Here is a 23,665-nt window from a genome sequence, read left to right on the forward strand (position 1 = left end):
TTGTTTCCTCTGCTCCTAATATAAATGATTAATAACTACTCATGTTTGGAAGATCAGAAACAATATTAGATGCTACTAATTACATTTCTTAAAAAGCAACAGCAATCAGGTAAATTTGGCAGATTAAAGTAAACTGCATCTGTTTCAGATCACGAGTTGAAGTGGTTACAAATATCCTTCATAATATTCATATGAATATGGAAATATGACATTTTGTCTTTTTCCAAATGAATACTGATGAGTCTACGGTCATCTTGGAGCTGATCCTAACTAGATTTAACAATCCAGCATTTTTCACGATGAGCTTTAAAGTAATGCTACAATCAAATCATATCACCAATAATGGACTGTATCATTCATAAATCTTTTTACAGATGGATTAAAGATTTGTTTATGACCAAATGTAAACGATGAAAAGTGTGAAAATCAATCGTGTCAAAATGGGAAACGATAGAAATGAGAGAAGAGCGACGCGACAGCGCTGCGTGTCCCGAGGGTCATCAGTCACCGCCGCCGAACGACTGACGCCGTCATGGCAACCAGCATGAAAAATTAAAGTGCAACAATCAACGTTTTGCTGTCCTGACAACAAGCGTGGTGTGTGTCATGCATCTCTGTGCCGTCTGGGGACAATCTGTCTGGGAATGACACATAGAAAACACACACACTCACCCACACACACGTTAAACAGAAACATTTCTACACACGTTTCTGCGGTCAGTAACACAGAAAGTCAAAAACGGAGACTAACTAAAACAAACGCTTTCCAAAATTTTAACTCATTTACATTTTGATAGACACACACGTTTCCAAAAAAAAAAACAAAAAAACACAAGCAGTGTGCCCACAAGCAGCACTCGCAAATGTCACCTCCTCTGTGTGAGTCCGTCTTTGATCTATCGCAATAAATACACAGAGTCTTTAATATTATAACAGCAGAGGAGAGTCCGGCTCTCCGTCTGCGCAGGTCACATGATCCAATCAGAGGTAATGTACAGCGGCCGTCCATCACACACACACACACACACACACACACACACACACACACACACACACACACCGGATACAACATGGATCCCCTCTTAGGGGAAACAACACACACCTTCCTTTGCATCGTCTTTGGATCTATAATCGTATCATTTATGGTTTGTTATTTAGACCTTTGTAACCTAAAGAGGACGATCTAGAGCACGTGTGCCAAACTCAAGGTCCGGGGGCCAAATCTGGCCCGCCATAGTTTTTAATGTGGCCGTCCAAAATGCATCAATAAGTCCCTCCAGTTTTTCACAAATCTGCAAAATTCACACAAAAATCAACTGATTCCAATATGTTTTGATTTTACTGAAGTTCTTTCTCAAAATTGTTCAAAAATAGAGTCTGAGCCTTACCGAATACTCGAAATGATGATTAGTAAAAATTCTGATTCTGAAAAATTACCAGTACCACTGCCAGATTATTTCACTTAATTAGCACTTTTTCATCGATATTAAAGAATTATTGTCTTAAAACAACCTCTTTATTTTGCTGAATAGTTACTTATAAGTTAGTTTTGTCTCATTTCAAGTGTACTGGGATTTTTCACTAGAAAATAGACAAAAAGTACTTTGCTTATTTTCTGTTGTTGCAGTTAAATATTCATACTGCTGGTTAATTTTATTTACATAATCAGATCATTATTTTCCCATCCAGAAATGAACAAATTAAAAATCTAAAAATATTACATAAAATCTTTGGAACTTGGGATTTCTTTTTTTTTTTTCCCCTCCTTTGAAATAATTTGTTTTTTTCTCCAACTTACTGATTTTTTTTTTTCCCACCGGCACGTTAATTACTATGTTGCAAGAAGGACGATGATATTTCTTATAAATCTCTTACTGTTGGACATTTTTACAGTGGTAAACAACAGAGGGTCCACATGCAACACTTAACTGCTGCAAATTATGGGTCTCTTGTGCTGCTTGTCCTGATTAAAATCATTTATCCCTGATTGTGTGTCTTTGGATGTTGGTGTCCAGATCAATAGATGGCAGCTAAAACTCTGAGTCATTTTGGGGTTTAAAACCACAAACGCCTGCTCTGTTGTTTACAGCCCAGAAGTCTCAATCTGTTGGGTGAAATATCGATATGATTCATCTGCAGGAGGAAATGAACACATTTCACCTGCACACTGTAAAACATGTGAGACGCATTTAGTTGTGTCTGCTATTTTCTGCTCTTTAAGTCATAAATTTAGTGAGTTTTAGATTTTGTACCTAAATGTGAGAGTTTGTGAAAGATAAACTTAATGTAGTAAGTTGTGTTTTTTACTTTTTACTAATGTTGTCAGAGTTGAATAAACTAGAGTTTTTAGGTTAGCAATAAAAAAACTGAAAGAAGAAGAAAAAGACAGGAGAAGGAACTATTTCCCAGAATGCTTAGCGGCATGTTTTTGTATCCTGACATGGAAGTGCGTTACATTGATCGGACTCTCTATTTTAAAACTCGACGATGATGTCCTGTTCACACTAAATGTTTTTCAGCTGAATTTATTGTGAAGTTTAATAAAATTCATTATCAGATCAGAAATTTTATTCATGCAATTTGAAACAAGGATTTAAATTGTTCTAAAGTAAAATAAATAGTCATAATTTGATAATGTGAGTGAAAGAAATGTGGCTCTTTAACATATTGTGAAATAATTATTTGGTTTAAATTGCACCATTAAGTAAAAACTCACAATTCAAGAGTAATGAACTTTAAAAAAAACAATGTTTAGACAACTTGTCTCTTGTTATTAAATCAACTTTATGAACTTTAATTTCTGAGTTAAAACCAAAACAAATTGCATTTTCAAGGCAGCAGGTGGACTTTCATTTTCAAATTAAACCACCTTCAAATGTTTTACAGTGCAGAAGTCAGATTTGTCACAAATAATATAATTAGGTAGATTTCAGTAAATATATTAAGTGTGTTAGGTTGTCACGTTAAGCAAATGTAAACAAAGTAAGTCTGACAAACTTAGTTCAATTACATACAGCAAATTAAGTCAATTTTATTTTTTCAGTGTACTAGTCACTTTTTGTTGTAGAGCTATTCATTTTGATTTGAAAACACTTTTAACATAAATGAGCAGAATTACTTAAAACCTACAAAATAAAAGAAACTATACTTATAGTATTTAGTTGTAATGAACATTTAAAAATAAATCTCTTTTTTTTAAATCCAAAAACATGAAAGAAAAGCCCTGACGAGATGTAATTCATCAAATGAGAAAAGCAGCTGGTTGTGTTTAGGTTTTAATAAAGAGCTTTTCAGAGAGATGAATGGAAACTCGGTGACAAAGATTTTAACATTTAAAAAGCTCATTAAGCTGAACGGCTGATTTGTGGCCTTTTAATTACAGTCGACATCAATTTCACTCATTTTTAATTAGCCCACTTTCATTATGTTATCTGTTTGACACATATTATATATGTTGACGATGAGAAAGCCTCAAGTTTCACATACATTTTTTAACAGATTCACAAATTTAAACGTATTTAAATTGACTCAGCTTCTGTCATAACATCTATGAAAATATTTTGAACTATTGCTCACTTGTGAATGATTTAAAGAGGTTTTTAAAAGTTAATTCATTTAAAAGTTTCATATAAAACACTGCAGGGAGATGATGACTGTTTGCACCTACAATGTCACTTCAGGCATTTTGTAGCAGCATAAAATAAACCCAGATTTGATTTTACTCTGTGTAGAAGCTTCGTTGATCATTTTCAGTCTCCTTTTCTTGACTGGATGCTGCACAACCAGTTAAAGAATAATAACTAGAGAAAAAAAAGGAGCAATTTTATCTTCGCTGAAGTGGTTAAATGAGACTTTTCTGCAGCTGAAGAAGCTCTTTCTTTTTAAAAAGCCTGACTGTCAAGCGTCCTTGAATAACAACCTGCGCCGCTGCCGGCTCATTCACCGTGAACCGAGCCGTATGAGAGCATCAGCTCCATACTTGCAGCACAATGAGGCACATCAGAGTATCTGAAGAGCTCACACGTCGGGAATTTGACACAGATTCAGCTGTAAATACCACGTTGAAATCTGAAAACATCTCTGCTTTTTGCTCTGAAAGCATGCAGGGAGAACACGGATATAGATTCAACATCAATACTGAGATTTTTGTTATTTTTATACCTTTTAAATCTTGGGTTTTATGTCTGACATAACCAGGTTTTTAACAGCTTTAAAAGGATTAAAATCAAACTTCAAGAGTCTGAAAACATAAAAAAGTAATCCTTAACTATTATTTATGAAACAAAGATTAAGTGAAAATGAAAGATGTACATGAAAAACTAAATTCAGCTGATCAAAAACAGATCATTACGCGAACAAGACTCATGCTTTAGACTTATTCACAAAGTTAATAATTTATTAATTTTGTAAGTCAGTGTTGTCTTTGATTAAAAACCTTTACAATTACTTGATTTCTTAACTTTTGGACATTTTCAATTATAACAGATGACTTTTCAATCTATTCTTTGTTTTCTGTTAAAAATTTCCACTTTTTTACAAGACATTTAGTGTCTCACACACAGAAAATATAGATCAGGTTAGATTACGAAGGGCAGTCGGAGTCCAACTAAGTAGCAAAATATGTCAAAAATTCAGAAATATGGCCAACTAGCAATAAAATTAAAACGACTTTCCTCTAAGAATGCTTTGTACGAGCCTTTAAAACCGTTTGAACATGCAAACAAGCCTTGTGGATTCATATTTTAGGACCGTATGACGTTTTGGAGTTTTCTGCCGTTGATCAAGGCCTCCTGATGAAACTTCAATGAATTTTTCTGTCAGCGAAGCGACTCGGAAGGTAAAGTGGAACCTAGCAGGTGTTTTATCTGTCAGGATCCCTGCAGCGCTCAGCTTTCTCTTTATGAAGCTGCAGGAAAATAACAGAGAAAAAAAAAAAGACTACTCCAGTTCCATGGCTGCCTGGCCGAGATCGCCTGTTGCTTAACACTTCAATCACTAATTCCCCTCACTGTGAGAGTTGTTTTCTTGGATTGCTAGTTTGGCAGGGACGCAGCAGCAGGGTGAAAGTGAGGTTGTTAGACCATAATGGAGGAGGAAGAATAAAGCCAGGTGATCTGAGGCACTGAAACCTGAAAACCTGTGAGCACTTTCTCTTTTCAATACTACATATTGATCTTTTGCAACTGCGTCACTAAATCATTGGAGGCGCCATGTTGGACGTAATGAGGGACGGGAGTGTTGAATAGAGAAACTTACATTGTTTTTATACGTTGGTTTTGCCAGTTTATTCATGGCTTCTTCTGGTTCCAGTCGAGCTAATTTGTCTCTGAACGTAACACACCTGGTTGGGGCTCATAGACGGCGGCGTTTACAAAAGTTTGAACCAGCTAGCTTAGAAACCGGCCCGTACCTCCTCCCTCCTGACGTCTTGATCAAATTACTGACGTTGCCTGAATTCACACCACATGATTTATATCACAAAGTCATAAACGGTGTTTCCCTTTAAACCGAAGCAGCTTTAAAAACACGCAGGAGACGAGATGCTAACCAGTTCTTTTTCCATACATGCTAGGCTACATGACGGTGCGGCACTGTTTCCATGGTTACCAATGCTTAGACACCTATCTTCTCCATAATGCAATATTTTATATCTTTCTAATCATACTTACTTATAAAGTATATGAACGTTAATCTTCTTACCTTGTAAAAAGTGTTCGCTGTAAATCACCAACAGCTGACGGTCGTTATGATTGACATCCATCACCGCTGTATCTTTCCTCATTAAAAGTTATAAAATAAACTGACAAGTTTGGTCTGCGTCCTTTTCTGTTTGTGCAGCCGACCGCTTTGCAACCTGTGACCATTTTTACAGCGGAATCAACTCAAGAAAAGGATCTTAGGACACAGGTGTCTGTTTTTAGGCTAGCTTTAAAGGACGCATTGGTTGTTTTGATGTCCGTCATGGCGGAGTGGGCGGAGTTCTGGGGAGCGTGACGTCACGTGCAAAGGGTCAGTAGGTTGTTGCAGGTGTTGACATTCAGATAAAGGTCTAAGTGCATATGTGAAACATAACTTTTATTTTCAGAGGTGGAGAAAGTGCTCAAAAAATTTACTTAGTGCAAATACACAGACAAAAATGTACTCTAGTAAAAGTAAAAGTACCACATTAACATTTTTACTTGAGTAAAAGTAAAAAAGTACTTGCTTTTAAATATACGTCAGTATTGCAATTAAAAGTACTTGCTGAATGCATTACCTAATGCAATGTCATTAAGTGTACCTATCGTATTTAATTTTAATACATCAGAAATTTGCCATTTTAATGAACAATGCCACAGATAAACCATGTTTTTATTGTGTTTATTCTCTGTAACATAGCTTAAACTTAGATATGTAATTCTATGCATCATAATTTCAGGGATGGAAACATCTCATCTCCTGTCCTAACATAGCATGAACTTCACTTGTTTTGCCACTAATGGCATTTATTTTGAAAGAAATCCAACAGAAAGGTGATGGAAAGAAGGTGGGTGGGGGAGGACATGCAACCAAGGAGCCATGTAGCAGAGTTGTAGTCAAGACCATCTAACCCGAGAGACCAAGTCAAGATCAAGACCAGCGCCCTGCGCTACAAGACACAACAAAATTAAGTGTACCTATCAAAATTGCTTCTCAAATTGATCTGAAAAATCCACATTCCCATGAAACACCTACATATTAAATACTTAGAGCTGAAATAATTTTAACCAGCATCATTATCAATTCAAACTCTTCTTCATTCTGCTTTGTTTCCACCTCTATGCCACAATCCGCAGAGGTCTCCTGCCATCCCTAAACAGATAACGCCCTGGGCGGTTGCCCATATTAGAAACCACAACTGTTTGCACCATTAAACTTAGCAATTAAGGCAATGCATTAACGGTAAACAACGCTCAACTATGAACAATGTTCAAGGCGCAACAAGCAAGTAACCAAGCAGAAGGACCATGACTGTTCTCACCCTGTCTGCCACCATGACAGGTGAAGAAAACAATCAAAGAGCAATGAGCATGCTCTGCATTCTTACGTTCTTGTTTTGTTTTTTCACCAATTAAATAAATGGGTTTTTTTTATTAAATAACATAATAATAGCGACTGCAGTGTATGCAGAGCATCACAAGAACAAAGAACGGCTCTCAGGGAGGCTGTAGTCCTATAGGACTTAGTAAAGATCCGTCCAGAAGAATTGGATCGTTCCTGAATGTTATATCACTATATAGCAAACTGTGGTCACAACGTTGTCCCATATATGGGACACCTCAGTCAACACCTCCACACAATAATTCAGTGCATGAGTGACAACTTTTGTTCATCGCAGATGCAACATATGTGTCTCTGTACAGCTAGCTTTGCTAGCATCACGTCCACAGAGCTCACTTTTCTTTAGCCTTCCTTTCCAAGTGACGTTAAAAGTTGGACGAAGTTTCCACAGTCTGTGAAAGCAAGACCACCATTGTTTATTTTGAACTGAAAAGTTCAATTAAAATGGAATCTGCCTCAAAATATTTGCATGTTTTGAGAAAAATACTTTGTTTATAAATGTAATTATGCAGTCTGGATAAGGAATAAATGAGGAGTTGGTTTAATGACCCTCTTCATTCAGGTTAGGGACATAAAAGAACAATGTGACATTAAATAAATATATCCACATTCTTCAGCTCAACCCATTAAAGTGCTAAATAATCACCAGTGTGGTCAAGAATAAAAAGGATGCTAATAATCAGGATCATTTCTAGGAATAGCTTTAAAGTCTGAGCTTCTCCCAAAGGATAAAACATGGTTGTAAAGATATTGGTTTGTCAGTTTGACCCCAACAGCAGATAAGGACAGGAGGAAGAAAGACAGAGAGAAACCTTTTTAATCAAGCAGTTGGAGAAAAGAAGACATTCAGTAGATTTGTGTCTTTTTGTGCAGCAGAATTTCTGTTTTTAAATCTTTTTCTCAGTGAGAAATCTCTTCTGGTGACAGACGTTTACTGTAAATCTCTTCAGACGCTGCAGGAAAACCTCTCAACACAGATTTAGATTGTTTCCAAGATAAAACCTCAGTGGATACTGAGCTGGATCGCATCCTGGTTTTAAATTCCTTTCTGTTGTTTATCATCAGAAAATGGAACAAAAATTCCAAAAACAACTTAATTAAGATGGAGATTTAACAGAAGAAGAAGCTGTGATTGGATTGACCTTTAGAGAAATGATCAGAAATATAAAATGGTAGGGCCGCAACAAACAATAAGGTTTTCGTAACTAATTATTCGTTTATTCTGACAATTAATTGGTTAAAAAAAAAAGGCACATTCTACAGATTTTTAATTTATCCACTTAAGTCTTTGTATACAGAATTATAGGTTGAGTCTTTATACTCCAGTTAGGGATTAATTGACTGCTAGTTGACAATTATATAAAAAAAATTAATTAATTAAGATTAATCTGGACCAAATGTCCATTTTTGAGTCTCTATATTCTGATTAATGATTAATCAATCACTAAATGAGTTGATGATTCTTTCAAAAAATTGAATAATCATGATTAATCTGGATTACACTGATGTTTTTGAGTAGGTACACACCAGTTAGCGATTAATTAACTACTAAATTAGTTGACGATTTATTTAAATGATTGATTAATCACGATTAATCGTTTCAGCCATAACAAATTGTTTGTTTTCTAAAACCGGACAAAATTGTGAAGTGAGATTTTAAGAAGAAGCTGCAGCATTAGCCGGTCGCTCAGTCTGACTGGGAGCTGCAGGATAAAATACTTCACAGGAGGAGACAGAAGCCAAAGGGGCGGCCGCGCCCCACTTATATTCCTTTAACTCCATATTTGAACTGATTTGTATTTCTGACCCATTCACACTTCCTCTCACTCTGCATAGATCCCCCCCAGGTGCTCCTTTCATTTTCATTTCCAACCTGTCTCTGTTTGATACGGGTCGTCTCCCCTGTACGATTACTTCACTCTTTCATTTTCAGCTGCTTTGGTCTCTTTTCTCAAAAACACTCTGGGGAAGTTTTTCTTCTCTTTGTTTGATATTTGATTGTAGATTTTCAAACATCTCTCCCAGGCTTTCTCTCTCTCTTTTTTTTTCTTTATTCTGCTTTAAAAACTAATTGAGAGGAGCAAATCTGAAATGGTAGCCCAGTAAGAGAAACACAGGAATAAAACTGAAAAATAATGAAACTCTATATGATTATAAAATGAAAATGTATGCCAATGGCATTCATACATCGCTTTAAAATATTTATTTACCTCTGGATTTGTTTTTTTCATGACCCATGTTGGATCCTAAGGCTGATATATACTGATTAGAGTAAAGTTGTGCAATTTGTACAATACAAAAAAAAGTTATTTTTGCCCTCAATTAATTTAAATAAATCAATTTAGTCACAAATATCACCTGACCTTCTGAAAAACAGACATGTTGTAATTTTTGATAAATATCTACTGCATGAAATCTGTTAATCTATTTTTTTAATTGAAACCTCTATATTTTTAGGTTTTCCTATGAATAAAAACACAAAACTTTTCCAAAAAGATGATTTTCTCATATGGGACGCTGATATTTTTACATAGTTTCCATCCTAATAAGAAAAATAGATCTAAATAAAAATGTTGGTTACGTACTTTTAGTGGAAAAAAAAAAAGAAAATATAGTAGCCATATGTTGCAGATGCAGCGAAGAAAGGATGCTAAAATGCAACTCTTCTTTCTAAAATAAAAGTTGTGGGTTCAATCAATCAAATGATATTTGTACAGCACATTTCAGCAGCAAGGCATTTCAAAGTGCTTTACATCATATCAAACACAGAAACACAAAGCAAGATAGAATCAACAATCAAAACACAACATTAAGTCAAGTTCCATCAATAATTTTGTAATTGATTACATTTCTAATACAATCCTAAGCAGGTGGGTTGAAGGCTGATGCGCCTAAGCAGGAAATAAAAATAAGATTTTATTTTTTACACAATAAGCTAAAAAAGATCTTGACAGTTTCTGTTTCTACATTAGAAAGTATTTTATTCCCTCTGTGTTTAGACATATTGTCAAATCTTTTTCTCTTCCAGCCTTTCTGAGCTTGATGGCATGTCAAAACGAGGGGATGATTTTATTCTAATGCTTCTCCCATGCTTCAATGACAAACACAAAAACACAGAACATAATCGTGACTCATTTTTGATGACATTTCTACAGAACATCAGTGCTGTCATAAACACAATTAAGAGAAAGCTGCAGACAGGTATGCATCTCTCGTCCTGGCAATAAAAAAATTTTAAAAAAAAGTGAATTCATCCCATTATCTGGACAAGTAATTGCTGTGTTTTTGTAATGGGCCTGTACTCATTGTTCGCCAAATTATGGAGGACTGCTGTTCCCGCACATTAAAGCTAAAATAAATTGCAAATCATTTCAACAAAGAGGCGCTGATTGTGCTGCTGCTGCTGCTTTGTCAGCTGATGGAGGATGGGTTTGTATTTAAACATGCTGGCTGGAGTCAGACGAGGTTTCTGCACTGGGAGGATGTGGACACAATATTTCCCACAGCAAACATTTGCTGAATGAGACGACGGTAAGGAGAGAGTCCAACAGATCAACCTGAACTGATACTCATCTACGATCTGAACCAAAAGAAAACATTCAGATGATTTAGTTTCTTTTCTTGAGCCCCATGATTGCTGTGAAATGAGGTTCTACAGGAACGCTTCGGTCCATTTTCTGACTCAAACTAAAGTGAACATCAGTCTCAGTGCTTTTCCATCAAGCTGAATACCTTCTGCTTTTTTACCTTCTGGAGAATGGCTGCTAGAAATTCACAGAGGCTCCACAGAAATTTGATTTTATTTTTAGCCAAGAGGTACGTAGCATAACGTTAGGGGAAACCTAGATTCAATAGATCAATAACAAAACTTTAGAATCATCAACTCTGTTTTTATTAATTTAAAAAAAAAAATTCCTCTGTTTTTGCACATCTGGTTTTCAGCAAAAGTGATTGCACTCAGCTGCATCTCCATTCAATGTTTGTATTTGTAAAACCTGCACAGTATTTTATGTTGTATAGTATATTATTATTATCACTTTCATTGTTAATCATTATTTTTATATATTGTTTCTAACACCTTAAGTTCCTTTTCGTGTGCAGCATTCAACTACTATGCATTTCAAATCTGGAACAAACTGTCAGAAAACTGCAAAACAGCTAAAACACTGAGTTCCTTTAAGTCTAGACTAAAAGCCCATATGTCTAGAGTTGCTTTTGAACCATAATAAAAGAAACACTGACCAACTTATTTGACATGTATTGATAATTTTAACACTTGTAAAAAAACACTGAAATTTTAAAATGTTGACAATATGATGAGTTTGTTATGTTTTGACAACATAAAAACATAAAGCACTTTAAACTGCCGTTTTATAATTGATTACTGTTAGTTTTTTGGCATAAAGCACTTCGAACTGCCTTGTGTCTCAAATTTGCAATACAAATAAACTTGATTGATTGGTTGGTTGATTGAGCGAACATTTGTATCTGTTGCTGCTGCTACAGCTGAATTTCCCATTTTCAGGCAAATAAAGATAAATGTTTCTTTTCTATTCTTTTTTTTCTTCCCTCCAGGGGGTCTTTTTGTGGGCTCTAGAGTCCCTTATATGAAAGTAGGCTGACAGGAGAGAGGGAGACATGCGACAAATATTGCCGGGTCTGGGAATCGAACCCGCGACGGCCACGTCGAGGACTCTAGGCCTCCAAACGTGGGTCGCGCTGTCCCCTATGCCACCACAGCACGCCCTTCTTTTCTAGTCTAATGCGGTTAAATTAGGATTAGATTTTTTTTAAGGAGCTGCAAAAGACCGCTTTTTAGCTATACAGCTAAAAACCAGCTACAGAAAACCATAAACAGGTAAATAAGTACTGAGTTTGCAAGGGATCGTAAATATCTGTAATTTAAAAATAGATTATCAGTACAAACCAAAATAATGTGCATATTCCTGTAAATTAGTTTTTTCTTGTCACTTTTGTAAAGAGTGATTATATATTTTGGTTTCAAATGAACTTTTATAGACATTTGCTTCACTTATTTGTAATTTATTTGCAGTTTTTAAAATTCTGAATTCCAGTAATGTTGTAGCTTAAAATATTAAAATAATACTCGGATCTAAAACTCAGACAACTCAAATTTCTGATGAAAAATCTCTGGAAGTTCTAATTCTGTTCTGTGCCGACATTAATAATTTAAAGCAAAACATCCTATCAACAAAAAGACAAAACGCATGAAAGACGTGCATCATTAAGTTTCCGAATGCCACAACAGTGAATTACCTCCAGAAATCTGGAGTGGTCTAAACACAACCCACGTTTACCCAGAGGAGCATCCGTCAATAAGAACGAGTTTCCAGTCAAACACCGAGAGTGTGGTAAACACGCAAACACTCTTGGGGAGAAAAGAAGCACAGATGCACACGTGAATTTACTCTAAAATTAGAAAAGCATGCAGACACGTGCTTTGGAGACATGAGGAGAATGAGGACGATCAGAGCGAGAGCTCTTAAAAAAGACGAAGCTGCCAATAATTCTCACATGTCAGTCAATTTGGTTCGCTGGCGCTGAAGTGCAAAACGAGAAATCTCCAAGGTGACCTGCTTCACGGATTCATCCGAGTCTTTGTCCACGTTTATGTTGTTTAGAAGAAAGGAGACATTTCTAACATTCAGTTCTCTGTTCAGATAACAATACTGGAATCCTGCATCATTTGGATTTTATATACATGCATTAAGAATATAGATTGTGCATTGATAGAAAATCTCCTTAATGAAGCTTAACTGAAAAGGCAGAGGTGGGAAGAGTAGCCAAAAACTGTACTCAAGTAAGAGTAAAAAAGTATTTGGTCAAAAGATTAATCAAGTACTGATCAAATTATTAATCATTTAATATTTAAAACTTACATCATCAGATGGACCAAAATATAAAGTGGAAATGTTGGTATTTTAAGAACAAAAATGACAATAATTCATACAAGTAACAAAATATAACAAAATTAAGCAAAAGAAAATGTTTCCAAATCAGTTTATTTCAATAAAAAACTTGTTAAACTTTAACACAACTCCAGGTTTGTGTCTGGTGAATTTTTGGTTAACACACGTTCGTTTTTCATTGAGTGGGTAAAAAATTCAGAAATTTTACTCAAGTGAAAGTAAAAAGTACAGAGTGCTAAAAATACTAATAAAAGTATATTTCCTCAAAAAAGTTACTAAAGTAAATCAAATTGAGTAAATGTAACTAATTACTGGTTTTTGGTATTATCCCACATCTTTTATCCTTTTAATTCATTTGTAGTTTGTTTACGTAGAATTTATAGTTTGATAAAAACAGAAGGAAAATTCAAATTCCTCCTGCATGTTGAAATCATCAGCAATAATAGAAAACTCTGCGTAATTCAAAGATCCATTAGCTCCATTCTCGGCAATGAAAACCACTAAACCATAAAACATCCTTAAAGGATAACTGCTCACAATCTGCATTAGTGAATATTCATTTCATCGTCGGATTGAAATGATTAATTAAGTGACCCATACAGCAGCTATTTTCACAGAATAATAAATGCAGCTGGACGCTGGAAGCTGCTGGAGGATTTATGTTTTCCATCGACAGGATAGGATTAGTTTTTACAGAAAGAATTTCAAATCATCAAAGTTTAGAGATGAAAATGAAGAAGAAAAGAAGAAAAGCTTTTCTGCATTTTTTGCCTATTATAAGCAGCATATTATTATTTTATTTGGAGAAGTTAAAATGTGTTTAGTTTTTTAATTGTTTTATTAAAACAAGACCAGTTAAAATGGAGAGTAGGAAAAACTTTTAATAGAAAAATAAATAGAAACTTTAGAAAGAAAAATAAAGTTTGTAAAATGAGTTTAGAATTTAGTAAACTAAGCAAATACACAGAAAAGACAAGATGGAGAATAAACCAGAAAGGTGATTCTGAAATATTCTTTACTTCAAACCTGATATCTTCATATTCCATAGAAACTCAAGATTGATCCTGTGATTGGAGCACATATTACAAGCCAGTAATCTTAATCTGTCTAAACGTTGTCATTTTAACAATTAAATGCGAGAAACAAAAGGAAAAAAACTACGCTGCAGTTTCCTCTGCAAAAGTTATTTAGCTGTGATGTTTGCATCTACAGTTCCAGCTGTTAATTTTGTGATTAACAAAATGACTTGTGATTTTTCTATAAAATCTGTGTATAAATCTGCTAATATTTCCATACATGCTCACATTTATAAGCAAAATACAGATCAGCTAAGGAACAAGATAAAATGACAAAAAGATCAAAAAATCTAAGAGTGAAAAAGGAGAAAACATTTGACTAAAAAAATAAAGCAAGTGGAGAAACAGCAGGACTTTACAGAAGCAAAATGGAACAATGCGTGAAATAACGAAGCTATGGACAGAGATAAAATAAAAAAAATCAGTGATTTATGAGAAAGAAAAATGAGAAAGACGGAGTGAAATAGAGTCTGCAGTGGGATGAAGTGCACCGCCTGTGTTTCATTCTGCTGCACAAAACAATCACACCTCAAGCACCTTCATCTATCCATCTATCTGAGAACGACAGAGTGAGTGGAAGAGGAAGACAAGGAGGGAAGGGATGGCTGCTAGAGAGAGAGAGAGAGAGAGAAACACTGAACTAAAAAAATCTCACCCACTCAGGTCACAGAGGAACAATTTCACAAATCCAAAACAGGATTCTGGACCGTTTCTCTCTCCTTTTCAGGCCTAAACCAGATCGAATGCTCAAGCAGCACAGATTAAAGGATCTGAAGGTGTGAGATCCGGACATTTTGCTTTATAACTTACAAATTTATATGGCCAAAAGTGGAGAACATGGGATGTTTTCCTAGAGACACAAATCACAATAAATTACACTGGAAAACATCTAACCAACTATTTTTGTCTAGTTTCTAGTGAAAACATAGCAATGCATTTCAAATAAGACTAAATTAATTTAAAAGTAACTTTTCAGCAGGATATATGAGCTTGTTTTAAGTTAATAACTCCTAAATATTGATTAAAAAGTTCTAGTCACACTGGTAGATAATGTCACATAAAAATATCTTGCTCTACTTTCGAACTAGAACTTTTAAGACATAAATATTAAGAAATTATCGACTTAAAACTTAAAAAGCATTAGTTCCACTCATAAGACATTTTTCCCCATGTCACGAGTGACGTTATCTGCCAATATTTGGGAGTTATTTACTTAAAACAAGCTCCTATATCTTACTGAAAAGTTATTTGCGAGTTAGTTTTGTCTCATTTCAAGTGTACTGAAATATTTTCACCAGAAACTAGAATTAAAAGATTTTGTGTTTCTCCAGTGCAATTTATTCTGATGTTTATCTAAAAAAAATTAGTGACTCTCCTCCACATTAACTGTTCAGGAAAAACTGGAAATTCTCTCCAGATGAGGCAGGACCTCACTTTATAACCCAGAGTATGGAGGTTTTGAAACCGATTGAGTTTGGCCAAACTGAGATCTACAAGACAGACGACAGCTGAGAGAAAACCAGAGGAGACTCTGAGCTGAGGTTTTCTGTCGAGTGTCAGTCAAACGGTGCAGCAGCGGGTCAAAAGCAGGTCAATCTGTCACACTTATGTGACACCTATCAGAACCAATTTGGGGGAAATTACAAAATTGTAGCCTAAATGCTTTAAATTTCAGCGTAAAATTACCACAAAGAACAGAAATGCTGGTAGAATCAAAGTATTCCTGCGAACCCCAAAAATAATCGGAAATAACCTCCAATATACCAATGTAGTGACTTTTCAACAAGTACGCCCCGTTCGGTTGAAGTGAACTCTGGTGCAGTCTGAATGCAAGCAGACCAGGGATCTCTCAACGCACAGCATTCTGGGTAAATACAACCAAAACAAAAATGCTAATCTAGTGCTAGCAGGAGAAATGGTTCTTCGTCTTTTAACAAAGACAAAAAAGAAATCCTACAATCGTTAAAATCTGCCGCTACTCCATTTTTTGTGAAGAAGGAAGTTGTGCTCATTATCTTCTTCAGAGGTTTTTATGGTGCAGTGCCCCCCACAGGCGAGGAGGTGAACAGATTTTTCAATTCTTTTGGTTTATTTGACACAGTTCAGTGTGAAAGTGAAACACAGCAGCTGAAAATGCAACATATGTTGCAATTTTGGTTTCCTAACAGCTTACCAGGTGTGAAAGCTCCCTAAGAAAGTAGAAATAGCCTTTAATGGGAGATGGGAAAGCTACGTTTATCTGTTTTACTCTGAAGTTTAACATTTTAATATTCAGATGCTTTGATTTCAACTGCATCTGATTTAGTCCAACATGTGGAACTAGCACAAATCAGATATTGTTTTGAGGGGTGAAAAAATCAGAAATTCGGTGAATTAGTCAAATACAGGCAATAAAATAAAATATTTTATTGTTCAGCATGTGCTCACACAGTATTAAAGCTGTATGAGCACAGCTTTAATGTCCAGCTTTATTCATTTAAAAAAATAACATTAAACAATGTCAAAGAAAAACATTTCTGCAGTTATCTTTTTCAAATTTGTCATGTATTAATGTAGACTGTGCCTACTGCTGGTTTATTAGCAGTAGAAATAAACCAGTATTTTTTAATATTCTATTATTTTCGGACACCAGGATTTTTATTTTAAAGTGGAGGAGATGGTCTGCCTTTAAAACCGTCCACCAGGGTGTAATTAGGGTCTTTTTATTTTGTCTCAAGGAAACTTGCCAAGATTAGAGTGGTATATAAAAGATGAGGTATATCTCTCAATGCAGGAGCAGATGGTTTCACCACATTGCATCATATTTGGACCAAACTGACCACACACCACTCCTTTAAATCCACAATTCAAATGAGAAAAAAGCTTAGAGAATATATGGCCCTTCAGCATGACGTCACGTCCCTCCATCTCCCTGCTAGAGGGCAAAAAGCTGCTGGCTGACGATAACAAGCATTGATTGAGGCTGTTATGCCAATTTCTTAAATGCATGCCTGGTATGATATTTAAAAGAAAAAGGGACAATTCTTTGCTACCAATTGTCAACACTAAGACAAGTAGATAATTCAGAAAAAGGTTTTAAGAAAAAAAATAGAGGGAAATGAGATATCCTTGCTTGATTTTGTAGATGTGATGTTGAATTTGTTGTGCTTCGGTTCAGTTCAAAAAATAAAAAATCCAACCTAAACATCAACTCTGACAGATCATCACTAGACAGGGTGTTTAAATTAGCGGTGTTAGCTTAGCTAAAAGCAGTGGTGTGCTAATCTGCCACAGCGATCACTTATTAATGATAGCAAAATAAACATCAACCCTGAAAACATAAAACTGTAACGGACTGGATACTCTGTTCTTTTTGTGGGAAATGTTTGAGTGTCTTGTGGTGTTAAATCCTGATAGTTATGTTGGTGTTGTGGTCAGTTGCTGTGGCAACAAGCCTGTGTGTAGCGTTGCCGACAACAGAAAGCGAGAAAAAAGTGGTTTTGAGTTCTTCAATGGGTTTTCCGCACTATTTTTTGTTTTGTCGTGACGCACTGCAGTGAATTAATAATACCTATATCTCCAGGTTTAATTTAGTTAACCGTGTTGTCCTGTCGCGGCAGCGGACGGCATGTACAAGAATCATCCAGTTTACTCTCCAGCGTTGTGCGCATGCGCGAAATTTCCGGACGTAAACAAAACTCATGCAGCTATGAGCTATTTACTCATAGCTATTTAAAATAACCAGATGGGAGATGAGAAATGATTAATCTGGGCAGCTTACGTGCTCGTTATTTGCCGTCTACCAAACTCGCCGGGCTCCAGGTGCTGCTATTCCACATCCCTGTATTTCAGATGAAGAGTGAAGCAGCAGCCATCTGCTGTTAGCGTTCAGCAGCTCAGATGAAGTCAAGATGCAGGCAGCTGCAGAAGCATCGCTCTCAGAACTGACAGATCCCGTCCAAAGCGGTGAAAATAGGCCTGAACGCCGAGAACTAGTCTGGAGCATTTTCTACTTTCCAGCTGACAGTTTTGAATCTATTATCCTGAGACAAGACTCAAACATGATCCGTTTTCCCCTGCAGTCAAACATCATTCTTAGTGTGAAATTCTTGCTTCTCGCTGCACTCCGCGGCGCTAAGCCACAGCTTTCTTTTAAATCCCTTATTTAAACAAACATTCATGTCAGCGTCTTTTCTCAAAGAGATTTTTTTTTATCCGCCTTTGCTCTTTTTCATCATTTATTATTTCTTTCCCTGCCACTCTGTTTCTCCTGTCTTTTGTTCCAACCCTTACAAAAACTAGTCAAGCGCTCAAAAGTGAGAATATGCTTGATAGTGTTTAGATTTTGAATTATTTAGCTCATGGTGGGGAAGAGGAGGAGAACAAACATGGTTCCTAACAGAATGGGGCGATTTGTGTGCTAAATTTCTGTAGATGCTGAGAAAACACATGATGAGGAAACAAGTTAAGAAAATAAAAGCTTCCCATCTGGTTTCAGGTTTGACTTGGACCTTTTTTATGTGAAATGTACAAAATTTTTTTTTCAAGTTTCGGTGGTTTTTAGTGAAAATATCAGCCCCCAAAAATATGGACAGATATGCAGTTTATGCAGCAAACTTCAACAAATTTTGTGATTTCACTGACAAACTAGAATTTTAACAGATAGGATTTAAAAAAACTGTAAATGTAACAGAGAGAAAAGTGTGTATGTATGTATATGTGAATTTTACCCAAAATAATAATAATAATAATAATAATAGTATGTATTTATAATGAGATTTTTAATCGATGCATATGTTTAGAGCCACCTAGTGGTGTGATGAGAAACTGCATCTCTCGGCTCTCACGGCTTCCCCACCAGAACCCTGAGGAATGCTGGTGGAGCTGTTGGGCCACTTGCATGCAGTCAGAAGCCACATTGTGACGAGCGTTTCATTCTAGAAGGTGACAAACAACCAAGCGAGGAAGGCTACACTGGTGCCGCGACGGATGAGAAAGGTTACATAAACGTTTTTCAGTGGCCAAAGTTTATTCCTGCTGTTTGGCTGTGATGTCCCTCCCCCACCTGTTACTGCTCACTGTAGGTCAGCTGGCTGGAAATAATGTTCCTATACTTTCGATTTGCTTACAAGAAAAACGAATATGAATATTTGCGACCAGAAATATTTCCAAATATTCATATTCATGATGTGAAACTAAGGAGTGGTCAATATTATTTAAGAGAGAACGTTGAGCTTTTTTGGACTTAAGAAGTTATGTTTTTTTTTAAGTTATATTGAATTTCCACTGTTTAAAGAATATTTCTTTGTGCGATGCCAGAGAAAGTGCCATCATAGTATTCTTTATGTGCTAAAAGCTGGAGTAAATTCTTTTTAAAGAGCAGAATATGCTATACAGCCACTTAAAAATGACAAATTTTTAAGTGAATCACTGAACACCTTAGCACCACATTACATTAAAGACCTGCTGTTGTATCAACCTTTCAGATCTCTCAGGTCTTCTGGTTCTGGTCTGCTCTGCATCCCCAGAACAAGAACCAAACATGGAGAAGCAAAATTCAGCATCTATGCACCACAAATCTGGAACAAACTTTCAGAAGACTGCAAATCAGCTGAAACATTGACTTCTCTTAAATCTCGACTACACAACCCACCTGTTTACTGTTGTATTTCAAACATAATCAATTACGAATTTCATGATGGCACTTGATTTAATGTAATGTTTTGATTGTTGATTCTACGTTGCATCACTTGGTGTTTTTGTGTTTGTTATGAAACAAAATGCCTTGAAATGCTTTGCTGCTGAAATGTGATATCCAAATAAAATTTGATTGATTGACTGATACGAAAGTTACAGCGTGTTTATTCTGCATTTAATGAAGTTTTCTAATATTTTAAGTGAAAAAAAGAGTAGGTTTAGGGTTTGTAAAACTGGTCTTTGTTTAAACACAGTGAATAGCAAAAAACAACAAAATAGACATTAGTTGCGCTTCCATTAGCCATATAATTGTGCAAATTGAAATTACAAAAATAAATCTGCTTAATGAATATACTGTCATTTAGAAACAAACATTTTTCGCTAAAAGGTTTTGTGTTACGATGAGGAGGTTTTTCGACTGTATTTTGCAAAACTCCAAACATTTTTTGTATCACATGAGTCATGTGATCGACAGCCGGCTGTTACTCCTGGCAAAAACCACAAAGAAGACGACAGGAAGTGGTAGGAGGATGATGTTTTTTGTTTTCCTGACAATGTGCAGATGACTCCACCAAAGCTGTGTGTCATTCCAACGTGTTGAATCCATTGCTCTTCTGTGTAATTTACTCAAAATGCTGCATACGTAGCTGCTTAAAAGTAGGCGGGGCTTGTCGTGCTAGCACTATGGCTGAATTCTGAATATAATCTCATGTAACTGTTTATGCCCATTGTTGTCATTTTTTTAAACATCACGTGAGCAAACTTATTCACACATATTTTGAATTTATTAAACTGAAACAGGTCTTCAATAAGTTTGTTTGATTTGAAAGTATGAAAACAAAGTTGCTTAATGGTGACATCTGCACACAGTTACACTAAACCACACAGAGGGTTTAATTTATCTGAATTTGAACGTGCTTGGAAAACAAACAAGTAAAAGAAACAGAAAATGAAGAAATATAAACTCAAATAAAATCCCAGTGACTTTTTAAAAGTTATAATTTCAACACCTCTAACATTTTCTGTAAAACTCCTCCCAAATGACTTTAATAAGAAGCCAGAGAAAGTGCAGGAGTTTTCTTCTTTTCTGATACTAAAGCGCATTAAGTAACACAGTGCAGCCCCTTCCCCACCTGTTGCTACATCGTGCCTGTCAGCTGTAAGATGTTTATACTCTTTTCCTGGAAAAGGACTCATTTGAATATTTGAAAATATCTTCAATTGTTCTCTATTTTTTATTTATTCTGCATGTCAAAATGCAAATACCTAGCAATAACTATACTAGCTTAATTTATAAAGTGCTTTCAAAGTGCTGAACATTTACAAGGAGGTAAAAACTAAAACAATACATTTAAAAACAAATACGTTACCAATAAAAGCGGTAAGAACAGCAGGCATTGTGCTGTCTTCAGGAATAAGACTGTGCATGAGGTGGTTTGGTTGAACAGCAGGTTTTATTACAAACTTCAGCACAACCAAATTATGAAGAAATCTTGGCCCAATCAGTGAAATCACCCTGCGCAGCATTGATTTGGGTTCTGGTCAACACAAAGTAAGCGTCATCACATACCTATGTTCCAGATATAGACATGTTTAGTTCTTGGCGGCAGATCGACTGCTAGCGTGTCTGGAGTCCACGGATTAAACTTGTTTTTCAAACTCAAAAACAGTGTATTTTGGCCTGACTGTTCAAGCACTTCCAAAAATAAAATCATCCAGTATATAATTAGGGAACTAAATAAAAGCATTAGAACGTTAATTTATTTCTATATTAGCAGTAGGAAGAATTGCCACGAACAAATCAGGTTTTAAGATATTTCTACTTAAAGTTTCCAAACTCGCTACCAACAATTTGTTCAATAATAAGGACATTTCTTTGCTGCTTTAGCTGTAATTTTTGCACCACACGACTGCAGTGGCTTCAGAATACTGTCAGCAACTTTTACTGTTATAAAATAAAATCATCAACGGTCTGTATTGATTTTTTTCCCCCCTCAGCATCTCTCCTGTAGATGAAATAGCCAAGATAATTTTTCTGGTTGTTGTTATTATTCATTTTGCTGCAGGATGTTCATTTCCCAGATGTTATTGTTTGTGGGTGGCTGCGCCTGCAGTTAGGTCTTCCTTACATTTTAAAGAGGATTGTGTTTCCCTGCAGGTGGACAGACCGAGGGAAAATAAATAAATAATTTTATTTTTTTTAAAAGCTGACGAAGGGTTTAATTTGCGGGGGAAACCCCTAGGCTTTATGACTGCGCGTTATGCGCTTCCAAAACCATGGGGGAGCTCAAACATTTTGCAGCTTTATCCATTTCTGTCTCTATCTTCATACAACGTGCACAAAGGAGCAGGCGCACACACACCCACACTGCAAATACAGCAGAAAGCTGCACCATCACCTCTCTCTCTCTCTGTTTCTAACCGCACAAAGCCTCGTCATGCGCACCCAAAACGCACCAACGCGCAAAACAGAGTCCATGGAGACCCACACAAACTCTGCGGCCCTCACACACAAACTGACGCGCACGCACTTCAGCTACACCCCCTCTTTTTTTCTCCTCAGCATTAGTCAATACATTCAGGATACATAAACCACCCACCAGTCACCCAAAGCATCTCTCTCTCTCCCCTCTCAATCTGCAGCGACACCTCAAAAGCAACACCATCATCACTTTGAAAACCAGATCAGACCCAAACACTGGAGCTCTGTGATGAAAATAAACATGGATCCAGGTATGCACTATGTTTCAGGGCTTCATCTGCGTACGGAGAAGCTGCTCAACCCAAGCTTGAGCATAACATACAGCCAAACGGAACAAAAGCACCACATTTGCTCAAAAAATAAAATAGTCAACGAGCAAACGTACTAAAGAAAGTGAAATAAACTAACGCTAATCTTTCATTAAACCCATGTCACTATTGAAAACACACGATTTCAAATGATGGCCGTCGTTTAAATGTGGCACCATGAAGACAGCAGCTGCTGTTAATTGAGTCAATCAGGCTGAAGATGCTTACAGGTGTTTAATTCTCTCCGTGTGCGGCAGAAAAGGGTTTAGCGGGAGCTGTTAGGTGGTCCTTACCTGTTCGGAAGACTCCCTTTTTCTCCGTCTGTGAGCTGGAAAAGGAGCAGAAATTCACCGCGGAGCTCCTCCAAAATTAATGATTACTCCCTTCTCCGCTCGCGCGCCTCACGTGCGGCGCTTCTGCTCTGAATGCGTAGCTGTCCGCGTTTCTTTCCCCCCTACACCACCTCTCTCTCTCTTTTTTGTTTCTCTCGCGGGATTTCCGCCTCCGTCTTCCTCTCCTCCTTCTTCTTCTCCTTTAACTCCGCAGAATCAGCTCGTCCTCCTCGAGCCTGTCGAACCGAGTCGGAGCGGCTGGAGTCGCGTCTGCTCGCGCTGCTGTTGCGTATCCTCCGCGCGACCCATCGCGAAGCCAGTGGCGGGAGGAAAATTATGGAAATGTGGGATAAATCCCAAATGAATCCCAACCCCAGAGCTGCAGGTGACGGATCATTGGCTGTTTGCGAAATAAAGAATAAAAACCAGAGTGTTGGCTTTGGTTCCGGCTCCACAGAGTGGCATCAGTAACTGACTCTGAGACATCACTTCATTCCCTCTTTCTCTCTCTTTTTCTCTGTCTCTCTCTCTCTCTCAGCTCACTCAAGAAAAAAAAAATGACTGGCAACATTTAAGCTTCCCGGCTACTCCAGTTAAAATGGTCTCTTCTCCTGTTTCACAACCTTGTTTGATAAGCAGAAGATATTGGCTCCTTTATAAGTCATACATTAGTTTTAAAAAAAGAAAAGATAAGGCCAATATACATTTTGCCTTGACAGGTCCATGTAATCTTTTTGATATACTCTGTAGACTTTTTTTCTAGTTGAGGTTTCTTATTGGT

General features: G+C 36.5%; 1 protein-coding gene across 1 annotated transcript in view; it reads right to left on the minus strand.

Moving 5' to 3' along the window:
- Nucleotides 1-23,335, minus strand: part of trpc5a (transient receptor potential cation channel, subfamily C, member 5a) — a 119,789-nt gene extending 96,454 nt beyond the window's left edge. Inside the window, exon 1 of the mRNA XM_028039058.1 lies at nucleotides 22,846-23,335. The gene's annotated coding sequence lies outside the window, so the exon portion shown is untranslated. The remainder of the gene's footprint in view (nucleotides 1-22,845) is intronic.
- Between the last annotated feature and the right edge of the window lie 330 nt (nucleotides 23,336-23,665).

Source organism: Xiphophorus couchianus, chromosome 14 (genome assembly GCF_001444195.1).
Source record: "Xiphophorus couchianus chromosome 14, X_couchianus-1.0, whole genome shotgun sequence".
In the NCBI taxonomy this organism is placed as follows: Eukaryota; Metazoa; Chordata; class Actinopteri; order Cyprinodontiformes; family Poeciliidae; genus Xiphophorus; species Xiphophorus couchianus.